We start from the raw sequence: 19580 nt of genomic DNA, 5'->3' as shown, positions 1-19580 counted from the left end.
TGGAAATTTGCTCTTACAAAACAGAGAGGAAGAATACACTACATGATTACAAAAAGCGAAGCAAATAACAAATTTTGTCACTTTTTGTCACAGAGAATCAGGAAATGGATGGTTTTCTATGATGTGGAGGTGCACTGAACCGGCTGTATTATGTGACTTGGTCACTCATTAAATAGAATAAATGGGATTTCATTAAAGGACATCCCAGAGCACACCTTGTAAAACTCCTCTCTCCCCTTCTCAATACACCATACAAAACAAAACTTGAGACCTGGCGTAGATCAACAGTTATCAGAATGACTACAGTAGATTCCAGACTATAAGCCACTACCTTTTTCCCACGCTTTGAACACTGCAGCAACACTGCGGCCTATACTACGGTGCGGCTAATGCATGTTTTTTTTTCATGCCGCCAAAAACATTTTGCCTCGTAACAGTAGACTGTTATGAATCCCGTAACTGGAGAACTTACCAGCAAAGATAGAGAGGTCCGTTGAAGTCTGATGTCACTATTTTCAAATGTTTTATTTATAAAGGGACACAAAAATAGGGTTAATACATATATTCAGATAGTGCACATCGTCAACACTCAATGTAAAGCGCGGGTATAGTAATAATCATCATTAAGAAGTGAGCTCTGCTGGTGTCTAGGGGGTAATAGATTGTCTGTTGGAAATATAAAAGTCACTCAGAAAGTCTGCAGGCCTCAGCCGTTTGAAAATCGCTGGGTTTCACGTGGGGCGACCAAGAGAGAGAGATTGGGGGAGAAGAGAAAGAACTTGCCGAGTCTTGATGAATCTTCCGTGAAATCGGGGGAGCGTTGGTTTCTTTGCCCCGATGTTAGTTAAAAGCGGTTTTCTGTGATTCCGGCCACAAATTACAATCCTGGAATCTAACGCATGTGGCTTCCTTCAGAATGGCTTCCCGCTGCTGTGGGATCACTCTCTCATGTCTTCTTGGTGCGTCTGAGGGAGCTGTCCCCCTGAGACTCTCCTTTATACTTCCTCACGGGGTCGCAGGTGTCAATCAGGTTGGGATGATGCAATCTCTCTCTCAACCAGCCCACCTTGCCCGAGGGCTTTTCACGTGGTCTCCATGAGACAATAGTCGCTGTCGCCTTATTCTGTATCCCGGGTGGAACGTGCAATTTGGCAAGTTTCTCTCTCTCTCTCTGACTGGGTCTACTGACCCCCCTCCCCACCCCCCCAATGGGTGCTCTTGCGATTCTCACAAAGGAGGGGGCTGGGATCATAGCAAGACCAATAAAATTGATGAATAGTTCACAGAGGTCCAATGAAATTGTACGATAAATCAAGCGCACTTTCACAATTAAATTATTGTAAATCAGTCATTTGTACTCACCCTCATCAACATGGAAAACATTCGAAGAAAAGCATATGATGCAGCTTTTAAGTTAAAGGCGATCAATAACTTTTCGTGGTAGGCTGCAGTAGATATATTTTTTTACCAGTCATTAGGAGATATTGGAATGTTGTTCGTGCACTGTTCAGCAAAAAAGTATATGCAACGTAATTTGTGTGTTACCGATACGTATGTATATTTAAAAGTAGCTGTGTTACAGGCACTGTTCGAAAAAAAGCATTTGCAATATGTATTTGTTTATGTTACCATACGGATTTAATTAAAAGTTAAAAAATCCTCACGTGTAATATCTTTGTGTAAATATCTCATATTACAACGTGGGACACCTGCGGCTTAAAATCTGGTGCGGCCTGTACAAGTACAAAATTGATTTTCTTTCTAAAATTACAGCGTGCGGCTTTTAATCAGGTGCGCTGTGTAGTCCGGAATCTACGGTAGTGTACAGGCTTGAGGGGTCAAGTGCCCTATTACTATTTTCTTGAGTTCTTGCAATTGCATTGAAGTGAAATAGTTATACAGCATAGAAACAGGCCCCTTCACCCAACTTTGTACATACCGACCACGATTCTCATCTAAGCTAGTCCCATTTGCTCATGTTTGGTCCATATCCCTCCAAACCTTTCCTATCAATGTGCCTGTCCAAATGTCCTTTTAACTGTTGTTAATGTACCTGCCACAACTACTTCCTATGGTAGCTCATTCAAAATACTCACCCTTCTCTGGGTGAAAAAGATGCCTCTCAGATTCTCATTGGATCTCTCCCCTCTCACCATAAACCCATGTTCTCTAGCTTTTGATTAAACAACCCTGGGGAAAAAGATTATGCATATTTACTTTATAGTTACATAATTTCATACACTTTTCCAAGATCAACCCTTATTCTTCTGTGCTCCTAGTCCAAACCTGCTTAACCGCTCTTCTTAACTCCATCCTTCGAGTCCCAGCAACATTCTTCTAAATGTCCTCTGCATGCTTCTTTTTGTTGTCAGAAAAATGTCATTTACCTTTCTTGTTGTCAATGATTAACTTAGATTTACCTTGTTATTTTGGGCAATTTTTGAAATTAAGCAATTTTCCACCAAGAGTTGAAATTGCTTAATTTCATCATGATAAGTGGATTTAATTTGTGCCCACCCAATATGAGTAGTTGAGTAAAAGCTGAATTGAGACGTACAGCTAGATCGTGAAAATCAAATCAAGCAAACAATAATCCTGTCATGCTTTGATGCTTGTAATAACTTAGCAGTGTTTCAAAGTTGCCACTATGTATCTGGTATTGTGCAGTATGGTATATAAGAATGTACCTGTGCAAATTTTGGTTGAGTTGGTGCCGAGTGAAGGAATGAGACAGCATTTCCTCTGTGCTGCCCATTGATTGGCAAACCTACTCCCTACAGACTGTTCTTCTGCAAAAGTTTTGAGGGTGTATGGGTAAGGAGAAAGTGCCAAGGTCACTGACTGTAATCAAGGTGCTTTCCTGGGTAGGTTTTTTGCCTTTTTTTTAAACCAAAGCGAAAGTCCCTTGAAGTAATAATATGTATAAGAAGAATGTCTGCACTATGCGATAACTAAAATATCTAGAGCATGCTACGTTTTGTTGTATGAGGTCTGATGAAGTCATAGTAGCATATTTACATTAGCTAATTATTTTTGACATGACGGTGTAAACTGGAGCACTGGAGGGAAAGCCACATAGTCACAGGGAGAAGGTGCAAACTCCACACTGATGGCCAGGATTGAACCCAGGATGCTGGAGCGATGTGGCAGCAGTTCTATGTTAATTTAAGCCTCTGTTCAGTTATGTTTGTCATATTTATAAAGTACTGTGCTGCCTCTGCAAAGAACTAATATACATGGTATTTTTATATGCCCAATACAATAAAATTAAAATTTAAAAGCTAGAACTTCAATCTTAAAAATTAAACTTAGCTTAAAATTGAAACTCTTAGCTACACTACTCTATCACCCATTTGTTTGTAAGCCAACATTTAATCATTTATTTAAGTTCTTACCTTTATTTATCTCTTGTTTTGATATTTAGACCAGGGAAGAGGGGCATCCTTTTAGAACAGAGATGAGAAGGAATTTCTCTAGCCAGGCAGCAGTGAATCTGGGGGAATTTTTTGCCACAGGCAGCTGTGGAAGCCAAGTGATTGGGTATATTTAAGACCGGGGTTGATAGATTCTTGATTAGTCAGGGTATGAAGGGATAAAAGGAGAAGGCAGGAGACTGGATCTGAGAGGGATGAAAATGCGGGGCAGACTCACTGGGCCAAATGACCTAATTCTGCCGAGTTCCTCCAGCATTTTGTGTGTGTTGCTTGGATTTCCAGTATCTGCAGATTTTCTCTTGTTTATAATTCTGCTGCTGTACCTTATGGTCTTAGTCTTAGTGAAAAAGTTAAATAATTGGCAAGAATTATGCATGGAGATCGGCAACCTTCTTACCAAAACTGTATGTCTGCCATCCCACTATAGAGAGATCAAACAAAATGTGGGCATGGGACAGCTGATGCAGGAATTTGTAGCATAAAATCAACTGTTGGAGAAACTCTTTGGGTCAGGCAGTATCTGTGGAGGCAAAGGGGTGGTCAGTGTTTCGGGTTGAGACCCTGCATCTGAAAAGTTGACCATCCCTGTATCTTCACAGATGTTGCCTGACCCACTGACTTCCTTCTGCAGTTCTTTCCTTGAAACAAAATGTACAGTGACAAAAATCTCACCATTCTTCATGGTTCAACCTCACCGTAAACTGGTACGTTCCTGAAGAATGCTTATTCAAATACGTTACCTAGCAATTAATTTAAATTGAAGATATCTCTGGCAGAGTGTGAGTGTATTTAGAATTCACTTTGTGAATACACTGGCTGTGTTGTATATTCCCACTGTTCCTTTGGTGGAAGGGTTGCCACTAGCCAGTATCATTACAGGTGTCCCCCTTTTTTCGAACGTTCACTTTACGGCACCTCACTGTTACGAAACACCTACATTTAGTTACCTGTTTTCGCTAACAAAAGGTGTTTTCGCTGTTACGGAAAAAAGGCAGCGCGCAAAAAAGGCAGAGTGCAGAAAAAGGTAGTGTGCAGAAAAAGGCAGCGTGTGCTGAGCAGCTGAGCTCCTCCCCAGGAACTGCATTCTAGCCAGCATTGCTTAAACACGTGTCTGTGAACATCTGTGCTTTATGTCAATTTATTTTGTGCATCTGTTAGCAAGATGGGTTCTAAGATATCGGAAAAGCCTAAAAGAGCACTCAAGGGTGTTTCAATTAGCGTAAAACTAGACATAATGAAGTGTTTCGATCGTGGTGAACGAAGTAAGGGCCAAGTGAGTTTGGTTAAGGGTTTGTGGAAGTTGACGAAGCTGATGTTGAAGAGGTTTTGGCATCCCATGACGGAGAACTGACAGATGAAGAGCTGATGAAGAGTAAAGGATAACAATTGAAGTCGAACGCAATAGCGAATGGCCCGAAAGTGAAGTAGTCCAGGAACTGAATGTGAAGCAATTGCGTGAGATTTTCGCTGTGATTGACAACACTGCAACGATTGCAGAAAAGTATGACTTTAATTTTGAAAGGGTACAGAGGTTTAGGGCATATTTGCAGAATGGTTTGAGTGCTTACAAAGAACTGTATGATAGAAAAATGCGTGAGGCTAAGCAGTCAAGCATAGTTGTTTTTCAAGCCTTCCACATCAGCCACAGCAGACGACGAACCTCGACCTTCGACATCGCGGCAGGCAGACATAGAAGAAGGTGACCTGCCTGTCCTGATGGAAACAGATGATGATGAGATGACACCCCAGTCTCCCACCATCCCCACCTTCGACGACTCAGCCTCATCAGTGTGCTCACTGTCTTCCTGATTCCAGTAAGTGAAACTACACTGGACATACATTATTTCTACTTTATATAGGCTGTGTACTTTTATGTGTTATTTGGTATGATTCAGCAACTGCATAGCTTAAAGGTTACTGGAAAGAGTGCTTCTGCTGAAGGCACTTGCGCCAAGTGTTTCTGCCAAGGGCACTTGCATGAGATTTTCGCTACGGTGGACATTCCTGCAATAATTACAGAAAAGTATTCCTACTTTGTATATGCTGTATGTTTATCTGATCATTCCTGCTTTTACTCTATGTTACTGTTATTTTAGGTTTTGTGTTATTTGGCATGATTTGGTAAGTTTTTTTTGGGTCTGCGAACATTCACAAATTTTTCCCATATAAAGAAAATAGTAATTGCTTCTTCACTTTACGACATTCTGGCTTACAAACCATTTCATAGGAATGCTCTACCTTCGAATAGTGGGGGAAACCTGTATGTGGCCAGAAGTGCTGTGAGCTCAAGCACTCCAGTTTACATTTACTCACACAGGAAATTTGGCAACCTCAGCTCAGCAGTCTCATCAAGGATGCCAGCTAGGCAAATGAGAAAATACTCATCAATATTTTATCAGCAACTTTAGTTTTTTTTGTTCTTTGAAAATCGAGGCACTCCTGCTGACTTCTTAGTGCTTTTGAATTTTGTGCAAAATCAAATTATAATTTGATCTGTCGAACCCTTATGTTCCACAATGAATGCAGATTTGTACCTTTATATCTTTGTACACAGTTTAGGAAATGTCGTGAATTAACCCAGCATAGGCTCTAGAGCTCTCGCTGATTATTCAGTGTTTACTCTGCACTTTCTGTAAGATCCTTGACCAAGAACTTACAAGAGTTCAAATCTTAAAATAAACAAGGTATTAATCAGCTCTGTGCCTTTTTTTTGGAGATGATATTTAGTGAATCTGAACTTGAAATTGAACAACCACAGAAGTAATTGGTATGTTGGAGAGAACACTGCTTTCAATTTGATACCCATAGACCTAAACCTTGTAGTCTTTGAAAATGTGGGCACAGCATGACCTTTGTATATGTGTACTCCTAAAAAGCAGTTACTTTCTGTTTGACCTCTCCAAAATGTAGATTATTAAAGATGAGAGCCAGAGCAAATCAGAGTTGGGTGAAGCAAAGAGTGACAGCAACTCAGATTGATGAAGGTTTGGGGCAATGAGGTTAGATGGCTTCTGCATCAGCTGGGGCATCCAGTGGGTGTGGCATTGAAGGTTGGTTTGGGATTCATGGATGAGAGTTAAATGATGTCTGTTTATTGTTGAGCTGCTGCATCGATGAAGGCTAAGTGAGATACTTGGGGATGAGGCACAGAGGTGTAGACGTGCATCAGTCAGGGATGGTGAGGTGGGTGGTTCCACAGTCTGAGATTGGTGGCCTGTTAGGTTTTGCACCAACTGGTTGGGCAAAGGGCCTGTATCCCTCCTGTATTGCCCTGTGAATCCCAATAAGAACATGATTGCCACTGTTGTTAAGTTTGAGGGGGGGCAGAACCAGATGGAGATCAAACATCAGAGTCTGGAGCAATTCAAGAGTTGGAATCAGGTTGCATTCAGGTGGAGTGCTATCAGAGTGATGGGATTTGATAACTTTAGATTGCGTTAGTATAGAGTATAGAAGAGAGAGCAACAAAATAAGCAGTGGGATATCGTGATGGGGTGCTAGTGCAGGGATCCAGCCACAGGGACTGAAGTGCATTCTGGAAAAGGCAGACTATAATTGGAAGCTGTTGATTATAAATTCTGTGAATAGTGGATGACTAAAATATTGTACTAATGTGATTATGTAATCTCTGAATAAATCTCTGTTAAAAAGGGCAAAAAAAGAAAATATATTTGACCTAAGCATACCCAACACTGGGTTAATGAGGGTCAATGTCCCTGATAATGCTGCAAAAGGAACATTTGACAGTTATGTCTCTTATCAGGAATCACCAGATCAATTTTCTGGAGTGATTATAAAATGGTTGGAAATGGAGACGCAAAAAAACTGCAGATGCTGGAATGTGGAGCAACACAAAAGACGTTGGAGGAACTCAGCAGATCAGGTAGCATCAATGAACGGAAATGGACAATTGATGCTTTGTGTCTTGATCCTTCATGTAAATAAAGGGGGAGATAGCCAGTATACAAGGTGGTGGGAAGGGTTGGAGAAAAAGCTAGCAGGTAATAGGTAAGGAGAGTAGCAGGCAGTCGAGGGCTGGAGTGGAGTCAAAAGCTGTGAGTTGAAGCCATGTAGTACAAGATGGCAACAGAGACAAATAGCCACGGCTGTGGTTGCAAGTCTGGGTGGAAGATGGTCAAAGACCAGGAGAGGAGCAAAGACCATAGAGGAAGAGCAATGAGAAAAAGGTCTCTAGAAATCCTGTTTGAAGAGAGGAGAAAAACTTCTTCAAGCTAAGCATATGCTAAAATCCGGGGTAACGTAAACGGCACAGATTCAATAGCACTGGCATTTGTCATGAAATATCTTGTTTTGCGGCGGCTGTACATTGCAATACATAATAACCATAAATTACAATAAGCATTTCTAAGAACAGAAAAATAAATTAGTCATGCAAAGAAAGGCGAAAAAAACTGAAGCTCTTGCACCTCCTCCTTCATGGTAGCATTGAGAAGAGGGCATGTCCAGGATGAAGTGAATCCTTAATGATGGATGCCACCATTTTGAGGCATTGCGCTTTAAAGGTGTCCTGGATACTGGAGAAGCTAGTGCCCATGATGGAGCTGACAGAGTTTACAAGTTTCTGCAGCTTTTTCCAATCCTATGCAGCGGTTGCTCATTACCAGACAGTGACGTAGCCAGTTAGTATGCTCTCCACTGTAGAAATTTGTTTATGTCCTTGGTGACATACCAATTCTTCTCAAACTCCTAGCAAAGTATAGCCACTGCTGTGCCTTCTTTCAAATTGCATTTATATGTTGGAATCAGGTTAAATCCTCAGAGAAGATTAGCCCAGAAACTTGAAACTGCTCACCCTTTCCACTTCTGATCCCTTGATAAGGACTATTGTGTCTGTTCCCTCTAGTTCCCCTCTTGGAGCAGAATTAGCTATTCAACCCATTGAATCTCCTCTGCTATTCCATCATGGCAGATTTATTATCCCTCTCAACCCATGGTTAGTGGAAATGTTATCATATTTTACTCTGGGTAACCATATTTTCATTTGGGTAGCAGTGAAAGGAACAACACCGTGTGGCTGAAGTTCCGGGAAACTATTCAGTCACATCAATATTTTCAATGTTTTTTCCACATCAAAATAGATTAATTTTCTATTCTGAAGCAGGGTTTTAAATGTTTATGAAAAGCAGTCCATGAATTGTACAGAGAAAAATTAGGAATGTAAGCGTATTTTAATATTAATCTTGTTCCTGTGTTGGGAGTACTATCTTGGATTTTACATACTTGCGGAGGGGAAACATGATTAAAATTATATTTAATTAATTTAGGTATGGGCTTTGTACGAATGCCCAAGGATTGATTGTTTTCTGAAAACTGGATGGTTTTAAGATGCAAGTATGAAATGCTTATTCCTATGTGGAAGTGTGGTATAATTAAGTTTTTATCAGGTTTTGGGAGTGGGGAGGAACTGTTATCTTCAGGAAATGGATTTTTTTACATTTCAGAACTGGCCGGTGTTTCAATATTACACATATCCAGTAGACAGGATGAATACTCCACAGCCTTTGCCCAAGTGGACATTTTAAACCTGCAATTCACTTATCATTTTAATAGTACTCCTTTTTTGTGGACGCACTTGCAAAGTTGTTTGAGATCCTTGGAGCAAAATTTCTGTTCCTCAGCACATTGTAGGTTGAAATGGATTAGTCATAAATAACAGTAAAACCATTTACCTGAGGTCGTACACATTTGCAGTTTGCAAGTTTTTGGAGACTTAAGTTTGGTGTTCCAATCAATATTTGTGTTATTGAATGAGATTTATCCAGAGAATGCCTCATGAAAACCAATGTAGAGGTGATCAGGGCAAGAGCAGGAGAGGCTGGCAGTAGCACACTGTTATTTTTATTCAGGAATGCAGCTGCAGTGCTCCTCTCGCTGGAAGGCCACACTCAGGAATGCAAGATGTAACTCCAGGCTGTTTGTTAGTGCTTCAAGCCACCTGGTGAATATAAGCCCTTCATCAGAAGCACAAGTGATTTCCCTTGCTGCCCATCTGGCCTTCCTCATACCCACCTGTTCTCCCTCATTCCCCACTCCCATTCTCCCTCATTCCTTACTATCCTCCTTCATTCCTGAGTTCAGTTCTCCTTCATTCCCCACTCCCATTCTCCCTTATTCCCCACTCCCATCCTCCTTCAATCATTCCTATCCTCCCTTATTCCCCATTGCCATTTTGCCTCATTCCTTGTTGCCATTCTCCCTCGTTCCGGACTCCCATTCTCCCTTATTCCCCACTCCCATCCTCCTTCAATCATTCCTATCCTCCCTTATTCCCCATTGCCATTTTGCCTCATTCCTTGTTGCCATTCTCCCTCGTTCCGGACTCCCATTCTTCCTCATTCCCCACTCCAATTCTCCCTCATTCCCCAATTCCATTCTCCCTCATTCCCGATTTCAGTTCTCCCTCATTCCCTACTTCCATTCTCCCTCATTCCACAATTCCATGTCTTCTCTGATTTCCCCACCTATCCTCCCTCATTCCTTACCCTTTTCTTTTTCTCATTCACCATACCCACTTACCTCCCAATCTCCCTGTCATTGCTTTCTTTATTTTCGTATGCAGAGTGCCGTTTCCAAACCCCTGGAATGTCTTTCATGAGCAATGAATATGGAGCAGCTTGTCATATTGTTTTGTTCCTAAATCAAAGAAGCACTATGGGAATTTTGAACATAGATGTTTGCTACAGAATGGAATCGATCACTCTTTTCAACATAATGGCACATGGATGCATCGTCCAGATCTATAAAGTGATAGGCTTTCCTGGTGATGTGCATATTAATTACAGTCCATTTTGGAATAATTTTTTATAAGTAGGGGTTTGCTGATAATAACAGCAAAGATGGTGAAAAGCTTAAATTAATTTTAATGAGAATAGGAAGCTTGAAAAAATTAGTATCAGTAAAGAGGAAGTCCTGGAGTAATTAAATGGACCAAAAGTCAAAGTCCTTGGATCTGACAGTTTACATGCCAGCGTTTGAACGGAAGTGTTGGCAGAGTGAGATGATGTTGATGATGATTTTCCAAGTGCTCCCTGAATCCCAAAGTAAACCCAGCAGATTTGAAGATAGCAAATAGAAAACCTTGCTTTGAGAAAAGAGAAAAAAAGAGGACCAATTAATCTGATAGCAGTTGGTGTTTATGTTATGAATAATACAGAAGTGAGACATTGCAATGCAGAGGAAGGCAAGAGCCTGCAGAAAGCAACGGAAGCAGCCTGGTACATCACTGGAATCTACAGGAAGCATTGCCTTAAGTCAGAATCTATCATCGTGGCTCTTCACCATTTGGCTCATGCTATTTTTTGCACTGCTACCATCATATATGAGGTATAGAAACCTGAGGTCACCTCACGCCACCAGGTTCAGGAAGAGCTACTTCTCAGCAGCCATTAGGTTCTTGAATCTATTTACATGGGGAACACTATGGACCACTTCTTAGACAAGCAAGGGCTTGTCTCAAAACGTTTTTGCAGTCCTTTTTTCTTCACTGTCTTCATTAAATAATGTATAATTTTTGCTTGGTGGGTTGTCTGCAACTATGTGTCTGTTATGTTGCTTCAAGCAGATTTTCACTGTTCCTATAGCACTGTTCTTGTGCTCATGATAGACTCAACTTGATTTAGAAAATCTATACTTTTTTGAAAGAGAATTATTGACAAAAGAAGCAGGATTCACTGCACACTAACAGGGTGGTTAGAAGGGAGCCAGTAGAGTTGTTATATCTGGATTTTGAATAGATAGACAGAGTTTGGGAGTGAAATGAATAGGAGAGACAGCAGAGAATAGGAACACATGGGACTCACTACATTTTCATCAACCCCTGCCAGACTAGAGGCAATTTCAGGTTGGCTGGCAGATACAGTTGAGATGTTATATGGTTGAGGGATCTGTTCTCTGATATTAGCCATGCTCAGTTTGAAATTGCAGAACAATAATTGGAGTACTAGTTGTAGTTTTGTAATCTGTATCAAGGGAAGATAAACTTATATTGGAGGCAGAACAGATATATTTGCCACATGAGTTACCTGGAGTGTGGGTGAAACATTTTGAAAGATGGAATCAAAGCTGGCCTCTTTGAAAAAGTAGCCACCAGAAGGTTGTTTTCACAGCATAGAAACCTTACACCCAACAGTATAGAGTAAACGAAATAATTCATTAATTTAGGATTGACATGAAGAGGAAGTTATTTCCTGACACAACTGTAGTTGCTCAGTTATTGAGGTTTAAGGGTTCATTTATTATCAAAGTATGCATCCATATACAACTCTGAGATTTGTCTTTTCTAGATAGCCATGAAACAAAGAAAAGAAAATGAAAGTCGCGCAGGGAGAAACATCAATTTCCCCCATGCTAAAAGGAGTGGAATCCCTTTATCCCCCCTCCCCACACAAAATGAAGGGTGTTCAAGGCTGAGATTAATCCTGTCTGCCCACTACCCTGGACTCCCATCAGCTTGCCTATTGCACCAACAGAGTACTCTGCCCTGACCCACCTGGACAGCCCCAATGCTTAGGTCAGAATGCTGTTCATTGACTTCAGTTCAGCATTCAGCACTGTGATCCCCTCCAAGCTGATCGCCAAACTTCGTCAGCTTGGTATCAGCTCATCACTGTGCAAATGGACCTTGGACTTTCTGACTAACAGAAAGTTAATCTGTTAAGTTTGACAAACTCTCCTCTTCCACTCTCACCCTGAACACCAGCTTGCCTCAAGGCTGTGTGCTGAGCCCTCTTCTGTACTCCCTTTTCACCTATGTGTGTTCTGTACGTGGTTCTAACTCCATAATCAAGTTCGCAGACGACACCACGGTGGTTGGCCTGATCAGAGGGGATGACCAGACGGCCTACAGGGACGAGGTCCAGCACCTGACCACGTGGTGTGCCGACAACAACCTGGCCCTTAACACCCAGAGGACCAAGGAGATCATTGTGGACTTCAGGCCTGCTAGGAGCCACACTCATGTCCCCATCTAAATCAATGGAGCTGTAGTGGAGCGTGTATCAAGCTTCAAATTCCTTGGTGCCCACATTTCTGAGGATTTCACCTGGTCCCTGAACTCCTCCATCCTGATCAAAAAAGTGCAGCAGTGCCTTTATTTCCTGTGGAGCATCAAGAAAGCTTGCCTCTGTCCCAGGATATTGACGGACTTGTACTGCTGTACCGTTGAGAGCATACTCACCAACTGCATCTCAGTGTGGTATGGCAATTGTCCCGTATTGGACTGCAAAGCACTGCAGCGTGTGGTGAAAACTGCCCAGCGGATTATCGGCACCCAATTGCCCACCATTGAGAACATCTACCATAAACGCTGACTGGGTAGGGTGAAAAGCATTATCAAGGATGCATTTCACCCTAACCATGGACTTCTGGCTCTCCTTCCATCCAGTAGGCACTACAGGAGACTCCACTCCCACACCAGCAGGCACAGGAAAAGCTTCTTCCCTGAGGCTGTGACCCTGCTGAACCTCACATCACAGTGTTAAGCAGTATTGCACCCATATTGTACTGTCTCAGTACTTTTATATTTGTATGCTGTAGCACTTACTTTTTATTTGCAGTTATTTTGTAAGTAACACTACTCTTTGCATTTCTGGTTAGATGCTAACTGCATTTCATTTGGCTTGGTATCTGTACTCGGCACAAAGATAATAAAGTTGAATCTAATCTAATCTAATAGAGCTTTGCACAACGAGGGATAGAGCATACAAGAACATAAGAAATGGGAGCAGTTTGTAAGGCCTAAGAGTCTTGGTAGTTACTGTGGCGCATCCTGCAGATGGTAAAAACTCAGTGGCGGACTAAGTGACAGGTTTGGATTGGATGCTTATTTAATGGACTGCTCTATGTCCTGTACGGTGTTGAACTTCTTGAGTGTTGTTGAAGCTCCAGTCATTCATCCACTTACTCGTATCGCCATACTCCTCGCATCCAGCCTCCTTACAGCAAACGTGGGCAACCCTCATCCCCAACTCCAACAGAAATTCAGATCAGAATCCAGCAGCAGCAACACCATCCTCAGTGCAAGTCCTTTTTAATGCATTAGTGTGGGAAGTTATTGGGTACATATTTATGCGTGGTTGCACTGGAAGATCAACCATTTTGCAACAAATCAGTGCATGGTGGAGTAGCTTTGGGCTGGTTTAATGAGCACCATGTTGTTTGATGGTAGATTCAATTTGAAAACCAATAACAGAGTTGGTTAAAGAGCAAAAATTTAAAAGCAACAATGCTAATTGAAACCGCTGGAGAACAAGAGAGATTGGACATTAAAAATAAAAGTTTGTGATTACAGTATTGTTATTTATTATAGCAAACAGTGCCTTGCGTCAGTAAGTTCAGTAATTCAAAAAGTGTTGAGCCTCATTAAGACAGCATATTCCTTATTTGTTTAGCAAGTAATCAGGTAGTAATGGGTAATGTGAGATTTTTCAAAGTTTCTTAAAGTTTATTTAGTTAAAGTCAGTTGATACAACTGTATATGCATTGTTTTAGTCATTAGTCTAACAAAATATTGTTATAGTAATATAATTTGAACTATCAACTTTCTCTTGAAACTCTCCTTATCTCAGAAAATCTTTCATGCTTGAAGATTCTCCTTTCAACCCTGATGCTTAGGCCAAACTTTAGGTTGTGCAGTTGTACTGCAGAGAAACAAGTCCTTTGGCATACCAAGTCCACACTAGACCAGATAAATCCATAACCGAAGCCTTTTCTCTTCGTTTTGACCCCATCCACACTGAACCAGTGTTTTCCTCCTCCGAAAACGGAGCTTTTCTAAAACGCTCTCCAGAGTGTGTGTCAATCTGAAAATGCAGATTGAGTGGCGCGGTGTGTATGGGCTAACCGCAGCTTTTTAAAAACGCTGTCATGTCATGCCAGAACAGATGGTGGTGGCAGCGCGGAATTTCATAGTTTTCTTGAACGTAACCTCAAACACCACAACAACAATAGCGGATGGCTTCAGGAGACTGCCCCTGAGAAGAATGTTGCTGCAGCTTTGCAATATGACAGAGAACCTAACAATTTCAGAACAGATGGCAACGAGACTGAAGCCAGAAAAGTTAGAAATGTACTCACCAAATACTTTGACCCCAACTTACTGAATAAGTAAGTATACTCACTTTGCCCTGTTTTCTGTCCTTGCTCGTATGAAGGTGGTTTACCTATTTATGCAAGTACTTCTCTGACAATAGATGTGTACCAGCCTAATGTATGGAAATACAAGATAACACTGATGCAGGCATGTTTTATACATTTAACAAGGTGCTTTATTAATGTATTGCTTGTGCAAACATTCAATAGATGCAAATGTCACTACTTCCGAAATGTCTTTTTTAAGTAGTAGCTTATGTTTGACATAGATGTGAAAATGTTAAAGCCAAAAAAGGAAAATTGTAAGTTTCACATTTACTCAGGTAAAAATAAAATCACTTTTGCCCAGGAACTCTATTTATTACACATGTTAAATACAGCAAAGTGGTACAGAAAGACATGGCAAAAGTAAAGGCAAACAAATGAGGTAATAACAATTTCACTTTTGCCCAGGAACAAGCCTTATTGCATTTAGTTGTAGCTGTCATCCCTTTCATTGGCGAAGAGACTGTGGCTGTAGGAAATGTTTCCAGGGTTAGTCAGTTTTTCCAGTGTTCGTTGTCAGCCAGGTCACACTATCCGTGAACTCCCTGTCAGTTGCCTCCATACGCTCCAGTATTTGTTTTTTTAGTTTTAAGTTCTCCTGCGCGAGAGCCAACAGCTTTCCGTTATTTGGCAATTTCCTTTTAAGTTTTTCCAATCTGTAACTAGACAAACGTGCATCAAGCCTTTCATGGCGATATTCAACACCAAACATGTTGCTTGTTTTCTGTAGATGTGTCCTGCCCATGTCCAGTAGGAGGAGATTCGCCCAAATACCCGTTTTAATGTGGACAGAGGTATTTTCAAAAATGCCTGGTGTGGACTCCTATCGTTTTTACGCGAAACCGGCATTTTCAAAATTATCCAGTCTAGTGTGGAAGTAGCCATCAAACATTTGACCTCTTATTGCATTTTCATTCTCTCCCTGTTCCCATGTACTCCACCCACATTCACCCATTCTCGTACACCTTAAGGCTAAGGCTGCATCCACACTAGACCGGTTAATTTTGAAAATGCCAGTTTCACGTAAAAACAATAGGCGTCCACACTATGCGTTTTTGAAAATATCTCTAATCACACTGAAACGGAGATTTTGGCAAATTTCCTCCTGCTGTGCATGTGCAGGACACATCTACCGAAAACAAGGGACACGTTTGGTGTTGAATCTCGTCGTAAAATTGTGCATTTGTGTAGTTACAGACTAGAAGAACTTAAAACGATGGACAGCTGTTGGCTCTCGCAGGAGAACTTAAAACTAAAAAAAAAACAAATATTGGAGTGTACAGTGGCAACCGACAGGGAGTTCACGGAGAGATTGAGATTGACCCGGTTGACGATGAACAATGAAAAACTGACTAACTCTGTTGCATTAATAAAGCACCTTGTTAAATGTATAAAGCATGTCTACATTTGTTATCTTGTATTTCCATACAATGTTACATTAGGCTGTTACACATCTATTGTCAGAGAAGTACTTGCATAAATAGGTAAACCACCTTCATACGAGCAAGGACAGAAAACGGCAAAATGAGTACAGTATACTTATTTATTCAGTAAGTTATGGGTCAAAGTATTTGGTGAGTACATTTCTAACTCTTCTGGCTTCAGTCTCGTTGCTGTCTGTTCTGAAATTGTTAGGTTGCATTCAAGAAAACAATGAAATAGCGCGCTGCCGTCTGACAGCATTTTCAGAAGTCTCCGGTTACCCCATCCACACTGATCTGCCCGAGCAGCGTTTTCAAAAGCATCCACCTTGGAAAGCGTCTTTGAAAAGCTCCGGTTTCAGGAGATGAAAACGCCGTTTTAGTATGGACGGAGGGTAAAAACGAAGAGAAAAAGCTTTGGTTACGGATTTATCCGGCGTAGTGTGGATGCAGTTGCAGTTTCAATTAACCAGGCAATTCACACGTCTTTGGAACGTGGAAGAAAGCGGATGCAAGGAGAACTCATGTTGTCACAGCGAGTACATGCAAACTCCACACAGACAGCATCAGAAATCAGATTTAATCTAGGTCTCTAGTGCTGTGAGTGCCCATATACCTTTATGTAGTCTGATCACAGTGTACCTTGATAAGTTAACTATTGCGATGTAGTATGGGATGGTCTTGCACTGTGAAGTATCACATCAATATAATTGTTGTTTCTGAGCATTTCTGTTCTGTATATCATCCTGTAAACTCCTCCGCAGTGCAGGTTAAAAGCCAGCAATAGGAAGCCACCTAAACCAAAGAACATTCTTTAGTTGTCTTCAGGAGCTGAAGTTTTCTATGTGCTGCAGTAAGATCAAGTAGTGTTTCATCAACAAAGCTCCATTTCTTTGTGATTTTGTTCTTAAAAAAAAAATCCCTGGCAATATTTTCCGTCTGTTATTTTTGAGACAGTTTTGGGAAATGCAATGATTATTGTGTCTGAAAGCCTCCTGTCTATTCTGCAGTAAAAAATAAGTGTTGGCGATTGTCCGTGGTCAACAAGTAATGTTTTTGCTTCAACTATGATTAAAGTCTTTCCTTTTTCTTTGTGAAATATCTCAGGGCTCTTTTTTTTATTTCTTTGATTTTTTTTGTGTCCTTTTTGTGACTCACAGCTTGAAGATTGTCTACCTGATTTATAATGCCTTGTGAATGCTTTTAAGCTCCCCGCAGCATGAATTTGACGTTGTTGCAATTGAAGTGTTGTCCATAAGTTAATTACTTTATCATTTGAGTTTTCAGTCTGATTTAGAGTCCTGCTGTTATGGAAGCCAAGTGTTGGTCAAAATCAGGAGTTATTATCAACAGCTCTGAATTACTTCAGAGCATATTGTGCATTTAGTCACTTTAAGTGACCATCACACCCAATTTAGCTAGAGGCATTAACAACAGGATCATTTTGATTCAGCTTGAAAGGCATGAACAAATCCTCCTTTCTCCTCTGAACATTCAAATATATTAATTTTCTGATTTGCTGGTTGGTTTTAGCCATTCCCGTTCACTAACACAATGGGCCCACAATAGTGGCACAATTTCCAGTGACCCAGGTTCTAACCTGACCTTGGGTGCTGGCTGTGTAGAATTCGCTATTTTTCCTGGGTGCTCTTGTGTCATCGTTGATCGCAAAGCCATGCAGGTTAGTAGGTTTATTTGCTTCTGTAAATTGTACCTGATAAGTGATTGAATCTGGGGGTATTTGAGAGCATAAGGTGTGATTACTATAAATGAGTGCTTAATGGTCAGTGCAGACTCTGTGTGTCAAAGGATCTGTTTCTGCTCTGTACGGCTGTGGCGATGAGTGAAAAGAAAAGCCTGGGGACAAGGAATTGCGAAAATATGCCGCAGCCTGCAAAGATTAGAGCGTGGCAGTGGATGTTCCTTTGCCTTTGAGCTGTGTGTTTTGTTTCAACTTTGAAAGCAAGGGCACACCCAGTTGCCCATTTGATCTATCATTTGTCAAGATCATTCTTTACTGTTGTCAGCAGTTCCACTATGAAAGGCAGAAATGATTAACTTTATTTTTGTTAAAAACATAGAAATATTATGGTGAAGTAGATTAATCTGTCCAAGTAGAAGTCTTATCAAAAATGACTAATCCTTGAGACAAACCCTGATGTTAAAAGGGGTAACATTTGCTTGTCAAATTTAGACATCAGCTAAATTCTAAATTAAAAATACAGAATAAGCACACTGAGGGTCTTGATGTGCATCAACATTTGAGAAAATAATGTGCTGTCAACTTTGAATATGGAGCAGTAAAGGACAGGAATAGATCTTTCAGCCCACAATGTTGCATCAAACTAATTAAACAGCAATTGAATGTCTAATTAAGGTAATTATACACAATGTCCATATGCCTTCGTTATTTGGGCATGTGCAGTTTAGTCACCCAACACTCTTTCTTTAAAAAAAAAGTCCTTAAATAAGTCACCTTAAATACATGCCCTGTCTATTCTGTGCTTCTCATAATCTTAGCTATGAATTCTGTGAGGTAACTCCTTAGCCTTGTTACTCCAAAGTACACAGCCTTAGTTTCTTCATCCTCTCTTTATAGTACATGTCCTCTAGTCCAGGCATCATCCTGGGAAACCTCTTCTGCAGCCTTTCTAAACCTCTACATCCTCTTGATGATGAGGTGACCAGATCTGATTGCTGTACTCCAGATGTGGCCGAGCGAGAGTTTTAAATAAAATCCTGAAAACAGTCATTCTGAGCAGAATGGTTTAAAAATCCAGCAGACTGACCACTTTTTTTTCCAGATAATGATTAATAGTCAAAGCTATTGTGTTAATTCCTGATTAAGCTGTGAATAACGTGGGCATTTCAAGGAATCACTGATAAATCCTAAAAATACATAGCTCTGTGGTCAGCTGATGGTAGTAAAAAATAGAAAATAGAGTTTTATGTTCTTGCAGCTCACAAACAAAATATAGTCTTCTCCCTTCCTTCCAATTAGGATTATTTGATACAATGCACATTTTAAAATAATTTCTGAGAAGCTAGCTTTAATACCCTACCTCAATACAAATGTATTTGGAGCTCATGCATTACCTCTGTTTTGAACTTAACCAAAGCATTTGAAAACTGGTTTTTAATGTCTGTATATTTGGATAGTGAAACCAAATCAGCTGTTATCAGATGCAGCTACAAATAATGACAATTTTATTTGTGTATTTTTCAGAGATTATTTATTTTTCTGCATGTTTTACCACTGTGATGTAATACAAATCACATTATTTCTGTAAGCAATGAAGAGGCAGTTATAATTCAGTGCATTAGCTGGTAAATTAATTATACGGAGGTTGGATTGCTGAGCTGCTCTATCGAATGTTCTACTGTGGCTGAATTTCATTCTTCTTAGGAGGGATCACCAACTTACCCAGAATTTGCTTCTCAAGATTCCTCTGTAGAACTCAAAGGGAACTGCAGGCATCCTGAATTGATTTTCTTTAGCTCCTCATGACTAATTGCAGAGAAATATTGATAGAATGAGGCTGTGTAAAGGACAGGCTATGCCACCTCCATG

At 40.6% G+C, this 19580-nt stretch overlaps 1 protein-coding gene across 4 annotated transcripts in view; it reads left to right on the top strand.

The window, feature by feature from the left end:
* The window catches only part of LOC132396773 (receptor-type tyrosine-protein phosphatase delta), a 635525-nt gene that overhangs the window by 95853 nt on the left and 520092 nt on the right, over positions 1 to 19580 (top strand). The gene's annotated exons all lie outside the window — the stretch shown is intronic.

The sequence above is a fragment of the Hypanus sabinus genome, chromosome 7 (assembly GCF_030144855.1).
Source record: "Hypanus sabinus isolate sHypSab1 chromosome 7, sHypSab1.hap1, whole genome shotgun sequence".
NCBI lineage: Eukaryota > Metazoa > Chordata > Chondrichthyes > Myliobatiformes > Dasyatidae > Hypanus > Hypanus sabinus.
This window is presented reverse-complemented; position numbering and strand designations above follow the sequence as displayed.